We start from the raw sequence: 14,772 nt of genomic DNA, 5'->3' as shown, positions 1-14,772 counted from the left end.
CCAGTTATATACTTACATAGAATTTCAAACAAAATTAGGCCATTCTTTTTGTCTCACAATGTAATAAATTTCAATTATAAAAGTAGAGAACAAATATCAGTCTAAAAAAATTTATAAGCATGTTGAAATAAAAAAATGATCATGTATAGTTGAAAGAAAATAGATTGTACTGTTTAACTAAATTAGTGAATAATCATAAAACTAATAAAATTAGTAACCATGTAAGTCAAGAAATTACTTTCGCGGGTAGAGGCGTCAGCGCTAAAGGTTGCAGAAAATGATAGGAATTGCGACGAAAGCGATGAAAGTTTGTATGAATTAGTTTTTTTTAGCTCTGATTCCGCTGCTAATCTTTTAAAACTTCACCGCTAACAACCACAAATCCTACGAAATCTCGACGCATATGTTTTCCGTAAATTGAGGAATTCTGACTTATTGTGAAAAGAAGTAAAACAAGTATAACAAAAAGAAGTAAAAACAGACGGGGCAGAAGAATGAAGGGTTGCCATGCTGTAGGTCAGAGGTCCAAACATGTGTACGGCAAAAGCTTTTTTAAAAGATCCGGCGAATGCGCTAATAAAAAATTGTCATAGCAAACGCAAACCTTGCTAAAACTCACCCCTTAAAATTGCAAATCTCGCAAAAAATTTACCGTTTTCAATGCACTCAACGATAAAAAATTTGAATGAATTGCGGTTAGATTTTTTTCATCGCTTTTCACCACAATTCTGAGAGACCTCAATCCGGTTATTATTCAAGCAATCAATAAAATTTTCAAAGAAATCCTTTAAAAAATTAGGCATTGTTTTGATAAATATTATTTTCATTTCGAATTTTAAATAGAGTGTAGACATTATTCTCATAAACTAAATCTTCGTTCCAAACTAAGAATAGAGAAATAGATATCATTTCAACAAATTTAATCACCGCGTTAAAGTAGAGAAAATCTCCTTTCTCTAAATATATTAGCTAGATTGGTAAGATTAAATACAGAACCGGCATTATTTGAGAAGAACTATTAACCATAAAAAAACCAATAATAAATTCCATTATTCTACCAAATATAACTTTTTGTTTGAAAAATGATATCTATTTTCAAAATAGAACATTCAGCGCAGCTAATTCACAGATCATATACAAAAAAAATCTATAATATCTAAATACAGAGGAAAAATAACAATCAGCAAGGCTCTTCGGGGATTTTGTTCTACAGAAGTTTATAGGAAAACGGTTTTTCTTGAACGAATATGTCGAACAGCTACGCCTATAGTTGTTCTTCCGCTAAGTGAGATGTTATATTTCTTTCTGACATATTCTCTGGGAAACAGTTTTGCTGTCTGAGGTTATCCATTTTCTTGATATTGTTTTTCTTTTTTATTTTGATGAAAAATTTTATTGAAACAATAACTATAATCTTCTTACATTCTTTCGACTTTTTTGTTCTTATAATTAGAATAATTTCATCAGAATGATAGTTATTCCTTTCATCAATTAACATGATGATTAATCTTTATTAGAATGATGTCTCATCTTTTTATAATAATGATTTTTAGCTCCAATAAAAACATGGGTTTTCTCTACATTTGTTTTAATATGACGGTTTTCGAAATTCGGAAAAGAGCATTTTTTAAAAGAATTACAATTTTTTTGGAGTAATAGTTGTTTCTCTATTTTAAAAATTAAAATAACTTAGCGTTTTCGCGTCTACCCGAAGGGCCCAATTCAGTGTACTATCAGATATTCATATATAACCTTATTTTTTTCGTTGCATGTAACAGAGTGTACTTAGTATATGCGATACGTTTGCATTCTTTTTAACTTCCTAACTTCGTCACACGGACTCCATGTTCTCAAAAATGACCCATGATTCTAGGAATCCTTAATCTGTCATTATTTATTGCTAAAAGCTACATGGGTTAAGATCCATTCTCAATTGGGTTTGTGTGTGATGCCGCATTTTTTGTGCATAAAACATTTCAAAAAACAAAACAAAACGTGAGAGCGGAGAAGCACCGGAACACCGATACCAAGCGCAAACTATTGGAACTGTAAGTGAAATTGATCTAATGTACGCTATAAAAACTATGAATCTTTTCCACTTGTGCCTCCTCCCCCCAAGTACGCTATGCAGATTAAGTGCATGAATAATGAATATGTAGTTATTCATTATGTAATAAAATGGCAATTGCGTCTGGGGGGGCAAATAATAAACCCCTACTAAGCTGGTAGGTCGGGCACAATTGTAAAAGGTCCAAAAATTTTAACAGATTACCTAATAAAAAAGATATTTGTATCCTCTTTGAGAGTAAACTTTTTTAATTGTCTCATAAGTTCTCAAAATTCTCACTGCAGAACCGCTGAGAGTAAATGAATTTTTAGATATATTATATTTGTAACTGGTTTCAACAGATTCTCAAGTGCTGTCAAAAAAATCAACTCCTAAAAAGTTGTATAAAACCTTTGCATATATTTGATGAGAATGTGATGAGAAGATAATAATTGCAACCACTGGCATATGTAGGCTAAACAGTTCTTTTTAGTTGGTTTCTAAATTATACTGTACTAAAAATTGTTGGAAATGCCAGTATGCTAAACAACAATTATTACAAAATGAATGAAAAAAATCTTATAGCTTAAACGTAAATTAGTCGAGAAAACTAAAGGTTTTGATATGAAGCGGCACTTTTTTTCTCCATTTTTACTTATTTTACTTATTTTTTATTTTGTTTACTGTCTTGATATTAAGTCTTAATTTCATTAGGCGGCAAGATTTTCTACTGCAAAATGTGTTTAGGCCAATTTTGTAGGTCAATTTTCTCGGTCAAAACCTCAACGTCTTTTGTCATAGACCTTTTAATGAATTCTCTCTCCAGTTACTTTAGTCCATAAAATGAGTTTTGCGGTCCCTGACAAAATGCAAATTTAGAAAAATCTCTAATTCAAACATTGAGCCCGATCATTATGAAAGATAGTTCTGATGCTGATTTAGTTGTTTGCCATTGATTGCAAAAATCAAACAAAAATTTTATCAATTGCCTTTAAACTTTGCTGACGGAAAACCTCAAATTGTGAAATGTTTCGTGCTTTTTTGAAGAATCATTGAAAAATGAAGGGTTGATTTTTAACTCTGTAATTTTGTTTTTTTCTGGTTAGTGGTTTTTTTTATCGAAAGCAGCACCACAATTGAGCTCCATGTCAAAATTTGTCCAGATATATGCTATAATAACAAAAGCGCACAACAGATGACAACAACTTCATTACTATGAGAACTTTGAGATTCTGTACAAAACTTCTCTTACCTCTTGAATGCGCATTCTTTGCGGAGTTGATCCAATATTTGTGGGTTTGTATTTATCCAAAATACAGCAATCGTCTCTACTTTGCAATGAAAAACAATCTCCGGAGTATTATTAGTGACTTCAGTACTATGAATCCACAATTCCTCTTAGTAAACGCACAAACAGATGCAAATGTAGTAGTTAGGTTGCCAAGAAGGATGCTCAAGAACAGCTTGATTGGAATCTGAGCCTTAGCCGAAACACTGGGGTTACTAAAGATATCAAACAATTAATTACTGTCAAGAAGAGTTCAATTTCATAAAAAGAGTTAAAAAAGTAGGAAAAGAGAAACTGTCTAATATGGAAATAGTTAATGTCTTGAAAGCATATTTTTTGCTAATACAATTATAAATCTTGTGAATCAGAGAAGCTTTTTCGGCACATAGTTTAGCGGCAGTTTATTATAAAACTAATTTGAAAGATTCTGAAATCAGTTCTCTATAAAGAAAAACTGGATCTTTTGCTCCCCCAGTTTCAGAGCACATGCAATTACATAGTAAATCATGATGCAAAATTAAGGCACGTGCATCGCGGGTGCAAATAATAAGCGCGCGCTAAGCTGGCAGGGAACAAACGGAAAAGATTCGAAAATTTCTATAAAGACTGCATTACAACTATCCTGTTAACTTATCCAATTTTTAAAACGGTTTACTTTGAGAACAACCCATTGTAACATCTTTGCTAATAGGGCTATGCCTAATTCTGCTTTTTTTGTTTGTAGGTGAGTTTTAAGGTTAAAACCAGAGTGTTCAATCATGATTATTTCATTCAAATTTTCAACTATGTCATTTCAAAGTACTCTTCACTGCTCGTAACTTTCAGCTGATTTAATTCACTGCGCGGAGTGACTCTGCTTTATAACAATACTTTCAAATACGCAATATATGATAATACCGCACTGAAAGTAGTCGTGCAACAAAAATGAAAAAAATTCTGCACTATTTGTTTTTGTTACAGCGCGCTGGAATATTCTACTGATATTAAACAGTGTTGAATTACATTTTAAATCAATTTGTAAACTTTTCACTTCTCCATATTTAAACAACTGTTCTTATCATTCAGCGTTTTTTTCTTTTGTTTAAATTACCAAATTATCCTCCTGTTTCGAATACAGAATTATTTATATATATATATATATATATTATATATATTTAGATATATATATATATATATATATATATATATATATATATATATATATATATATATATATATATATATATATATATATATATACATATATATATATATATATATATATATATATATATATATATATATATCTAAATATATATTTATTTATATTTATATATATATATATATATATATATATATAATATATATATATATATATATATATATATGTATGTATATATATATATATATATATATATATATATATATTTATAAACCCAAATGGATTAAACATTCAGAACTTAGTAAGGCCCCACTACGGCGTCGTATAAGTCCGAAAAAACCGCACGGCAGCCTTGTTATCTTTTGTACATAATGGTCTATTGACTCCTGACTCGACCAACAACTATTCGAAACACTTGGAAAGTTCCGTACGAAAAACTAATGTTTTTCCTATCGAAGCAATAGCATTTCTTGCTTTACACTCTTTGTACACAGAGCTTAATAGATACCGAGTTCGGTTTGATCAGGGCAACTTGTTGACCCAGTCAAAAACACTATTGTTTAAATATACTTATTCGAAATAATCAGAAATTTTTTTATAAGAAATAAACTTTTTTTCTAACTAAGCGATAGCATTTTTGTTTGTTTTACACCCTATGTACACAGGGGATAATTGATACCGAGTTCGGTTTGATCAGGGCAACTCGTTGACCCGGTCAAAAACACTATTTTTCAAAAATACTTATTCAAAGTAATCGGAAAAATTTTAAATCAGAAACTAACTTTTTTTTCCTAGCAAAGCAATAGCATTTTTTGTTTTACATTCTATGTGCACAGGGGATAATAGATGCCAAGTTCGATTTGATCAGGACAACTCTTTGACCCAGACAAAACCACTATATTTCAAAAATACCCATTCGAAATAATCGGAAATTTTCGTAAGAAAAAGTACTTGTTTTGTTAGCCAAGCTATTGCAAAATTTCCTTTGTTCTAGACTCTGCGTACAAAAGTGATACTCCATACCATGTTCAGTTTGATTTGGATTTTTTTCCTAGCAAACTACAACAAAATCTTGCTGTTTTGTACTCTGTACCCACTGGAGATCTCCCAAGCCAATTTTGGTTGGTTTTGAACAATTCCCTGTCCATTGGAAATATATCTAGTTTTAAAATTCGGTATTCGCGAAATACGCGAATTTGCGTATGAAAACTCAATTTTTTCCAAGCCAAGCTACAGCTAAAATTCTTGCTATTCTAGCGTTTTACACTTCCTATACACAGGTGTTCTCTGACAATGACTTTGAAATCATTTGAAAAACTCCTTATGAAAAACTCATTTACTCAATGACACACTCCTCAACCTAAAAAAAAGAACAACATTACCCAAAAAATTATAAATTAGGACAACTTAACTTTTTCAAGGCAAGCGATAGCAAATATTCTTTTTGTTGTACAATCTAGCACAGGTAATTTTTGCTTGCAATTGTAAAATTTTCTCTTGCGACTGAAAAACAGCATCTTCGAAAAAAAACCTGACTGGGTATTTTTTTCGGTTGCACCTGTATCCCTTGAGAAAACGTTGAAGAACTTAAGTAGAATTAAATAGTAGTAAACACTGAAGTTTATCGAGATAAAAAATCATCTATTGGGTCATGCTCGAAATGATATATCAGTAAAGCGAAAAAAATTTTCCCTTTGACATCCAAGCGAAGAAGTTTGTTCTTGATATCAAGCAAAAAATCCGTCTGGCAGCCCTTATATCCAGGACAACATACGTGAGCTCATCGCAATAATTTGATTTCCCACGCAGCGCAAAGTATTCCTTCACGACCAGCAGATTGACCAGGGAAATTGTTGTTTTGTGCGTTTTGAAGCAGACAATTTTGCCAAACTCGACTTTCGTCCCCATGTGGAAAGATACATAGCTTTTTGAACTCGTTGAATAAAATTCAGAGCCTATTCTCACGATTTGCGCCAACGACCTTGAATAGAAAAACGTCTAAAAGCCTTACAAGATGAGAGCAAGAATATTTTTATAGTGTCAAGAAAAAGCTTTGAAACAATTTTAGGACCATGTATCGGCCCCAAAAGATAAAACATCCAAAATTTTTTCGAAAATTGATTGCACCCAGCGTCAGATGTCAAATCGAAGATAACGCAGAAAAGGTGAAATACATATTCACCAGTTACCTTAAGAAAATCATTCCAACCCAGCTTCTCACGAACCAAAGCCCAGTCAAAGTAATGTCGTTGAAGGCAACTCTCAAGATAGGAGGAGGATTTGCAACAACAGTTCACAGCATTACAAGCATGAGGAAGTTTGAAGATCACAGCCAATTACCTTTTTACACTCGTATTTGACGATTGCATCAAAGTGTGATTCAATATTTTATTCAATTCTTCTACGTAGTCTAGAAAGCACCGTTCTCAAACAGTAGTTTATTTGCAGTGCAATTTTTTGTTTTTCATTGCCTTTGTATGTCTCTTTTCAAGAGTTTTAAAGTCAGGAATTTTTAAATATGCAACAACTAATTGAACTAATTTCAACCAAATGTAGGAAAACACTTGAATATTTCTTAAATATTTCATTTTCAAGCGGAGGAAGTTGACTGTATTCACAAAAGCTACAATCTCTGACCCAGAACATTTTCTGAAGAAATCTTTCTGCTGTAATTTTTTTATTAAACGAATAACATAAACACTCCAAGAAACCAAGAGTACAAACAACACAGCAAATGGAGTCACACAGACAGTCAGGCAGAGTTATTAGTAGTATTTCAGAACAAAGTTTCTTCTTCATCATCATCTTCTCTTTCCCCTGCGGCATTTTCAGCTCGTTTCATCGAGTTTTTAGCGTGCTCTGAGCCATGCTTTAATTAGTTAGAAAACATCATTTTTATTTTAATTATGTTTAAGCAATGTATTGGTCATTACCTTCTATTTTAATTGTGTGTTGATCAATAGTAAGTTATACAGAAAGTATGGTATCTTGGCTGGTTTTCCATTAAGAGTAAAGTAGTAGAAAAAGATAATTGTAAGTGTGCCTTAGAGCATTATTACAATGAGCGGAACAGACAATTTTAAAGTCCAATTTTAGTAGTTTATAGAAATTGAAATCCAGTCACCTTTCTGTATATCGTTGTTCGTGAATTGTATACACTACTTCTGCTTTTTACGACTGAAATATTAGCGATAAGTTGTTTCAATAGTTGCAATCTATTCATCTCCGCTGATAAATGGCAGAGCAAAACGGGCGAACATCGTTTGCTAGAGCTCCAAAACTCCTTTTTCTTATAGTAGAAGAATGTCGTAAACTTCTTCATTTGCATAGTTTATATTCATTTAGTTCTGAACTCTTTCAGAAAAAAATTTTCCTGTTAAACCAAAACGAGTGAGATGTTCTGCGTAGGGTTATTAACTTCATCTTCAATTGACTGAATAGCGCTTAAAATAGCTTCTCGTAGTCTAACATTTGAAAAAAAACTGTTAGACGAGTTTTCCATAGCTTGTACACTTTCCTTTTTAAGACCTAGTAGCTTATACCAAGTAATGTTACTAAACATTATTGATGCAGATGAAAATCAAATGCTTTCCAGAACTATCTCTCGAAGATAAACTTTTGTTTGAACAATCTTGATAAGTCTGTTTGAGGCCTGACTCATTTTAAAGCAAAACGTTATTTCGTTAGCGTCTAATACCCTTTTGAAGGAATTTAAAACTGAAATTTTTCAACTGGAAAAGTAAGATCGTCATCCTGTCCGCACAATCTTTGTAATTGACGGAGCTCAAAATCTCCAAAGAATTGAGAAACTCAAACTCTACCCCTTTTTTAGCAGGATTTTTAGCAGGAAATGACAGTTCTTGGATTTTGTATTTCATAAATTTTTAAAAATTAAACGGTGACATCAACGATGCCGTCAATTAATTTCGATTCGAAGAATGGTTCCACGAAAATTAACGCTGAAATCGCCCCAAACTTACACTTGTCACTGAAATGAACACCTAATGAACACCTATGCCCAAGCAAATTGCTGCTTTAAGTTTGGTAAATAACAAAAAAGAAGAGTCATTTTATAATTGTTTTGTTGACATTTTTTTGGCTTCCAGAACCCGGGCAACTGTAATTGTGGCTTTCTGCTGTCTCGCCGATGAAGCTTTTTGAGTGATACAGAATGATTCATGCCTTTTGAACAAAAAATTATTTTCAAAAATCCTTATTCAAATGCTCTTGAACATTTCTTTCTCTTAAAATATTCCCACAAAATCTCCGATGTCTACTCTTAGATCGTTTGATATTTCTCTCCGAACATTTAATGACAAAACGTGTAGTACATCTGGTTCTTGGCTTTGGTTTGTACTACTTTTTCATTGGACTAACGGGTGTTAGAGTTTTGTTCACCATATCTTTATATGAACCTTGCCTTTTCATGTCCGCTTCTGTCGAGAAAACTATGGAGTAATTGTGAAAAAAAAATTGTGATGTAGTTTTGTCTCAAATAAAAGTTGATTCCTAAAAAACTAGACAAAGAATAACCAGATTTTCCCTCAATCGCTCAAACACTCATTACAATTCTACTCAATCGCCTACTCAAGATTCTAAATCGCCTTTAGTCAAATTTATGATTGGCTATTTGCTTCTATGGCATCATTGTTTCAAAAGAACACACATAAGTTGCTTGCAAAATAGTCAATCACCATCAAAGATAATGAAAATTTCGATTGAACTTTCGATCACGGTTTACAGAATCATATTATATCGTTTCACATTTGGCTTTTATGGTTCATTTGGCTTATGTGCAATCAAAGGAGGCAATTTCAAAAGATTTCAAATTTTTGAGTGTTAATTAGCCATTTGGTAGTCGGGACTTATTGAAACAAAGTGGAATTATCACAACCAGTGTTTGGTTCTTTTATAATTGAGTTCATCGTTTATTTTTGGACGGAGACATTAACGACGCCGACGTTCAATTTCTGCTCGAACAATTGTTTCGCTTAAATAAGCTCTCCAACTGCCTAGGAATTGTCACTTGTTACCGAAATGAATATCTAATGACGCATAACTGTTGCTTCAATGTTAATAGTTAACAGAAATTGAAAGTTTATAAACGAATTTTTTTGACATTTTTTCTAGACAAAGTGTGTAACTCTGTTGTCTCTGTCGCCAGAGTTGTTTGTCGACTGATACAAAGTAAGTATTGCTTTTTGAGCAAAAACAATCCACAAATCGTGTTGCAAAAGCTCCTGAGTATTTCTTTCTTATAAACTATTCTAATAGTTTGCACATTCTGTAGTATACTCACAACACTTCCACCATATCCTCAACTCAAATTTTCTAAGTTGTCTGCGGTCGATTTTATAATTGACTATTTGCTTGTATCGCATGCATTGTTTCAACACATGACTCAAATTTTGTCAGTTCAAGCCAATTCCGTCGACCAAAATCAACTAATTTTTTTCCTAAACATTCTAAGACTAGGATACTTTGATGAATAACTTTGTATAAGGAGGCGTCGTCTCTCAGTATGACTTCATGCCCACGAGTATTTTATATTCGCTTATATCAGCTTTTTGCCTCTAAATGATGCAGAATACTTTACTGTAGCTGTGCATTTTGTATTCCAGAAAAGTGGGACTCTCTTTTGACCATTTTTGGTCGCTTTATCATTTTTTTATTTCGTTTTCTTACTTTTGTTAATAATCTTGTCAAACGTAAACATCTTATTTGTTTAAGAACTCAATTTTGCTGTTAAAGAAAATCAACATTAAAATTAGGCTCGATCACTAATTTTGAATGTTGATCAAGCAAGAAGTATTTATTTCATACTTTTTTCAAGCGTCCCACATTTTTCAAGATTTCACGTTTCATATCACACTAGCCTTTCAACTTAATCAGTTTTTGCTCGCTTTTCTCACTTGTCTCGAAGAGTTCAACCTTACGAAATGGTATGAAATGAGCAATCAACTGAGCAAACTTCTTGGAAAAAATTCTTGGAAGCCTTGAGGCATGTTTCTTGGAAAATGTTATAGGAAGCTCAATTTTTTTCTCATGAGACATAGCATACACTTTTTGAAGATAATTGAAAGGGATAATTGAAAACAGGAAACAGTCACAAAATATAAAAACTTCGGCAAAGAGGACTTTGTTAAGGTCTATAATTGAGTCAATTTAAAAATAAATTTTTATAAATTGCTCATATTTCAAAAAACTATAAAGAGTGACAATGAGAGTGACACAACAGAGTTGGCTGGGCTGACGACCTCTGCGATCCATTTGCTCCTACAATAATATCAAGGGATTCAGAAAAAAAGCTTATTTGGGTAGAACGATTATTCAATTGTTGGATTGATTCGCCGCACGAGAATTGCAATGTTACTATAAATTTTATTTGAATCCTCTCTTTGAGTTTTGAACAGCGAAATTGAAGTCTAATTAAGTTAGAGTATAGTTCTGGGAAGCCTTCGGCGGTTGGAGCGCAGCCTCGGGTGCAAGCACCCTCGGCTTAGAGCTCTAACTGCCTTAGGCTTCCAAGAACTATACTCTAACATATACTTAAAGTTTGACTTCCATGGTTTTCTTAGTTTGTTTACAATTAAAAGAGTTAGTTTAAAAACGTGCAACACTCTACAGCATTTTTTTGCAATTCATCTTCTTGGTAGACGCCAAATAAGAATGGAATGTATAACCAGCAGTGGTTGTCTCTTCGATAACTAGTAGTTCATCGTGAATTTTTGTTGGACCTGATTCAAACACTCTAATAATGTTAGGATTTCGTGTTTACTACTTTTGATATTGTAAATCAGTTTCAGTTATTACAATCTATTTAATTTTAGAAATCATTAGTTTTTTAAAACTTTAGTATTTACGTTGTCATTGATTTATTCTGTTTTATTGAAGATTCAAGGTTTTTGTTCACACAATTCATTTGTTTTGCTGGTAATTGTTCTACTTACAATAGTGAAAAAGTTTTTTTTTGATTGCTTCACAATGGAAATTCGCGGGTCAGTCACTTTGTGTTCTTCAATGTGCACTTTTGTTTCGCAACTAACATTTGCAAGGCAAATGTACAGTTTTAAATGTTTTTGAATTCTTCAATCAAAGCAATTTCAATAAAGAGTGACAATGAGAGTGACACAACAGAGTTGGCTGGGCTGACGACCTCTGCGATCCATTTATTCCTACAATAATATCAAGGGATTCAGAAAAAAAGCTTATTTGGGTTGAACGATTATTCAATTGTTGGATTGATTCGCTGCACGAGAATTGCAATGTTACTATAAATTTTATTTGAATCCTCTCTTTGAGTTTTGAACAGCGAAATTGAAGTCTAATTAAGTTAGAGTATAGTTCTGGGAAGCCTTCGGCAATTGGAGCGCAGCCTCTGGTGCAAGCACCCTCGGCTTAGAGCTCTAACTGCCTTAGGCTTCCAAGAACTATACTCTAACATATACTTAAAGTTTGACTTCCATGGTTTTCTTAGTTTGTTTACAATTAAAAGAGTTAGTTTAAAAACGTGCAACACTCTACAGCATTTATTTGCAATTCATCTTGTTGGTAGACGCCAAATAAGAATGGAATGTATAACGAGCAGTGGTTGTCTCTTCGATAACTAGTAGTTCATCGTGAATTTTTGTTGGACCTGATTCAAACACTCTAATAATGTTAGGATTTCGTGTTTACTACTTTTGATATTGTAAATCTGTTTCAGTTATTACAATCTATTTAATTTTAGAAATCATTAGTTTTTTAAAACTTTAGTTTTTACGTTGTCACTGATTTATTCTGTTTTATTGAAGATTCAAGGTTTTTGTTCACACAATTCATTTGTTTTGCTGGTAATTGTTCTACTTACAATAGTGAAAAAGTTTTTTTGTTGATTGCTTCACAATGGAATTTCGCGGGTCAGTCACTTTGTGTTCTTCAATGTGCACTTTTGTTTCGCAACTAACATTTGCAAGGCAAATGTACAGTTTTAAATGTTTTTGAATTCTTCAATCAAAGCAATTTCAATGGTCTTTCAGATTTTTGTCCTCGTAGTAACAAGGAAAACGAGGTTTTGTGTTCTTTTGCTTCAACGTTTCTACAATTTTTTTTTTCATTTTCAAGATTTAAGAAAACATCAATAAAGAAACGAGAGTACCCTAAGTGTAGGATCTTTATTGTCCGCTTTTTTGGCGCCATAAACGTGATCAAAATATTCCCAGGACTGTTCTAATAACCTGGTTGACGGGTAAAAAAATCTTTTTTCAAAGTGACCTCTGACGTTGAAGTTAAAGTCGGGGATATGAACATTGGGAGGTGACTCTTTTTTGTGACGAAATGTACAATCGAATCATTGAAGTGACCAATTTCCGGCAAAAGTTTTTGCAAAGACCGCGTATCAAAATTCAGCAACCTTTAAAAATTCTTGGCTTTGTTCCTAACCTTATTCATATTTAACCCTGAATTTAACCCAATCAGAAATTCAACCCAAAACAGCAACGAATTTTTGCGTAAATTTGATTGAAACCCTAATTTTAAATATATGTGATTGTGAACCACTTATAAATCTTAGCGGTGCAAACCAATTTTTGCGAGCTCCGCCTAACTCCATTAACTTCTAAGCAGAGTTTGTTAACTTGAATGTAGCTATTCTCAAATGCAAACCCATATGTTGCTATTCGTTACCTAAGGAGTTTTTTTTGATAAAAATAACCATGAAACAGATGAAACATGAAAATAACCATAGAACATAATTCAGTTCACTTAAAATCTGCATTAAAAATTTGTCATAACCTTTTATACCTAATCAAATTGCAGTTGGATCGCTAATTATGAGGGATCTTTTCCGTTTGTGCCCCCCCCCCCCCCCCCCCAGCTTATTGGGAGCATATTATTTGCACCCCCCAGACGCACGTGCCATATTTTCACATAATGATTTACTATGTAATGGCACGTGCTCTGTAACTGGGGGGAGCATAACGTACTGGGGGGGGCACAAACGGAAAAGATCCATTATGAGTTACTGAGTGATCCTTTTAATTACATATTATTCACTGTTTTATTGATTACATTTAACTTTTCTAATGCCACATTAATTACATGATCATGAATTATTACCATTGCATTCGATTGCTCAGGCCAATGAAATGAAGGCTCAGATGAAGATAATTAGCCTTTTGACGCTTCATATTTATCGGGTCAAAATTATATAACTGCAATTATCTTTGATTGTTTTCTAAATGGCATCAAAATGAAAACATCAAAGTATAGGTACAGAACAAATATAAGTTAACAAACATATTGGCATTTTATCGTTCAAGAACTTGTTCAAAGTGAAGCAGACTGATATCCCCGACCCCCCGACTCCTAGTAACATGTAGTTTATTTTGTTGCTAACCTAGCGGTTTATTTACTTGTGCTCAGATCAATTCTCCTATAATTATTTGTTTGTACCTCCGATTAGTGGATAAAACGGGGCTTCCAGCCAGCAGCCAACTTGATTCATTTCCCCTCATAAAAACTCGGGGAAATTGACCAAGCCGTCTGCTAACTGGAAGCCCCGTTTTATCCACTACTATAAGCAAAACTACGCAATACGCACTCACTTTGCACAATCTATAAATAGTTAATTAAATGATGAAAAGGAAAAGTGCATGTCATGATAAAATGGCCGCCACCATTAACAGAAATGACCCTCGCCATTAGCAGAATCAGATCAAACGAGTGAAAAATACAAACATAACACATATTTCAATATTAGCTTGCAAGTTGAGTACTTATTAAAAATTATATTTTATTTTTAATAGATTATACAAAGCATTCAATTTAATAGAAGGATTTAATTATTATTTTACTCTAAAACAGGTAATTATTTGGGAATTAATAACTAATTTTAACTTAAAAATCATGTCCGAAGATTCTAGAAGAAGAATTTTCAAGAATAATTCTCCATGAGTGGACCTTTTTTCTCCACGGCATTATTTGGCGATTCATCATGAGTTTCACTTCACTGCAAAAACTAGCGAAAAATTTTAAACAATTTTCGCCATTTGACGAGACTTTACTAACTGTAGCTTTATCAAGCACTTCTTTATCTGCAGAAAATCTAAACGAGTTAACTAATTTAACAACTCAAATGATTACATTTTGTAAGGTGAACAAATGCATACCCGACAACACCGCTGAACATGAAAGTGAGATTGGAAAACGAACTAAACCAGAACTCTTCCAGGTATTCTTCTCCAAGTTCAAGAAGGACCTACTAAATTACGAGCATCAGGAAACACTCGACAAGTTTGAAGTGAACGTGCCAGAATA

General features: G+C 32.9%; 1 long non-coding RNA gene across 1 annotated transcript in view; it reads right to left on the bottom strand.

Moving 5' to 3' along the window:
- Positions 1–3,301: 3,301 nt before the first annotated feature.
- LOC142354869 (uncharacterized) overlaps positions 3,302–14,772 on the bottom strand; it is a 46,666-nt gene continuing 35,195 nt past the window's right edge. Inside the window, exon 3 of the long non-coding RNA XR_012761131.1 lies at positions 3,302–3,550. This is a non-coding gene — a long non-coding RNA (uncharacterized LOC142354869). The remainder of the gene's footprint in view (positions 3,551–14,772) is intronic.

Source organism: Convolutriloba macropyga, unplaced genomic scaffold (assembly GCF_964194025.1).
Source record: "Convolutriloba macropyga unplaced genomic scaffold, txConMacr16.3 SCAFFOLD_692, whole genome shotgun sequence".
Taxonomy (NCBI): Eukaryota; Metazoa; Xenacoelomorpha; order Acoela; family Convolutidae; genus Convolutriloba; species Convolutriloba macropyga.
The sequence above is the reverse complement of the archived record's forward strand: the minus strand, read 5'-3'. Positions and strand labels throughout refer to the sequence as shown.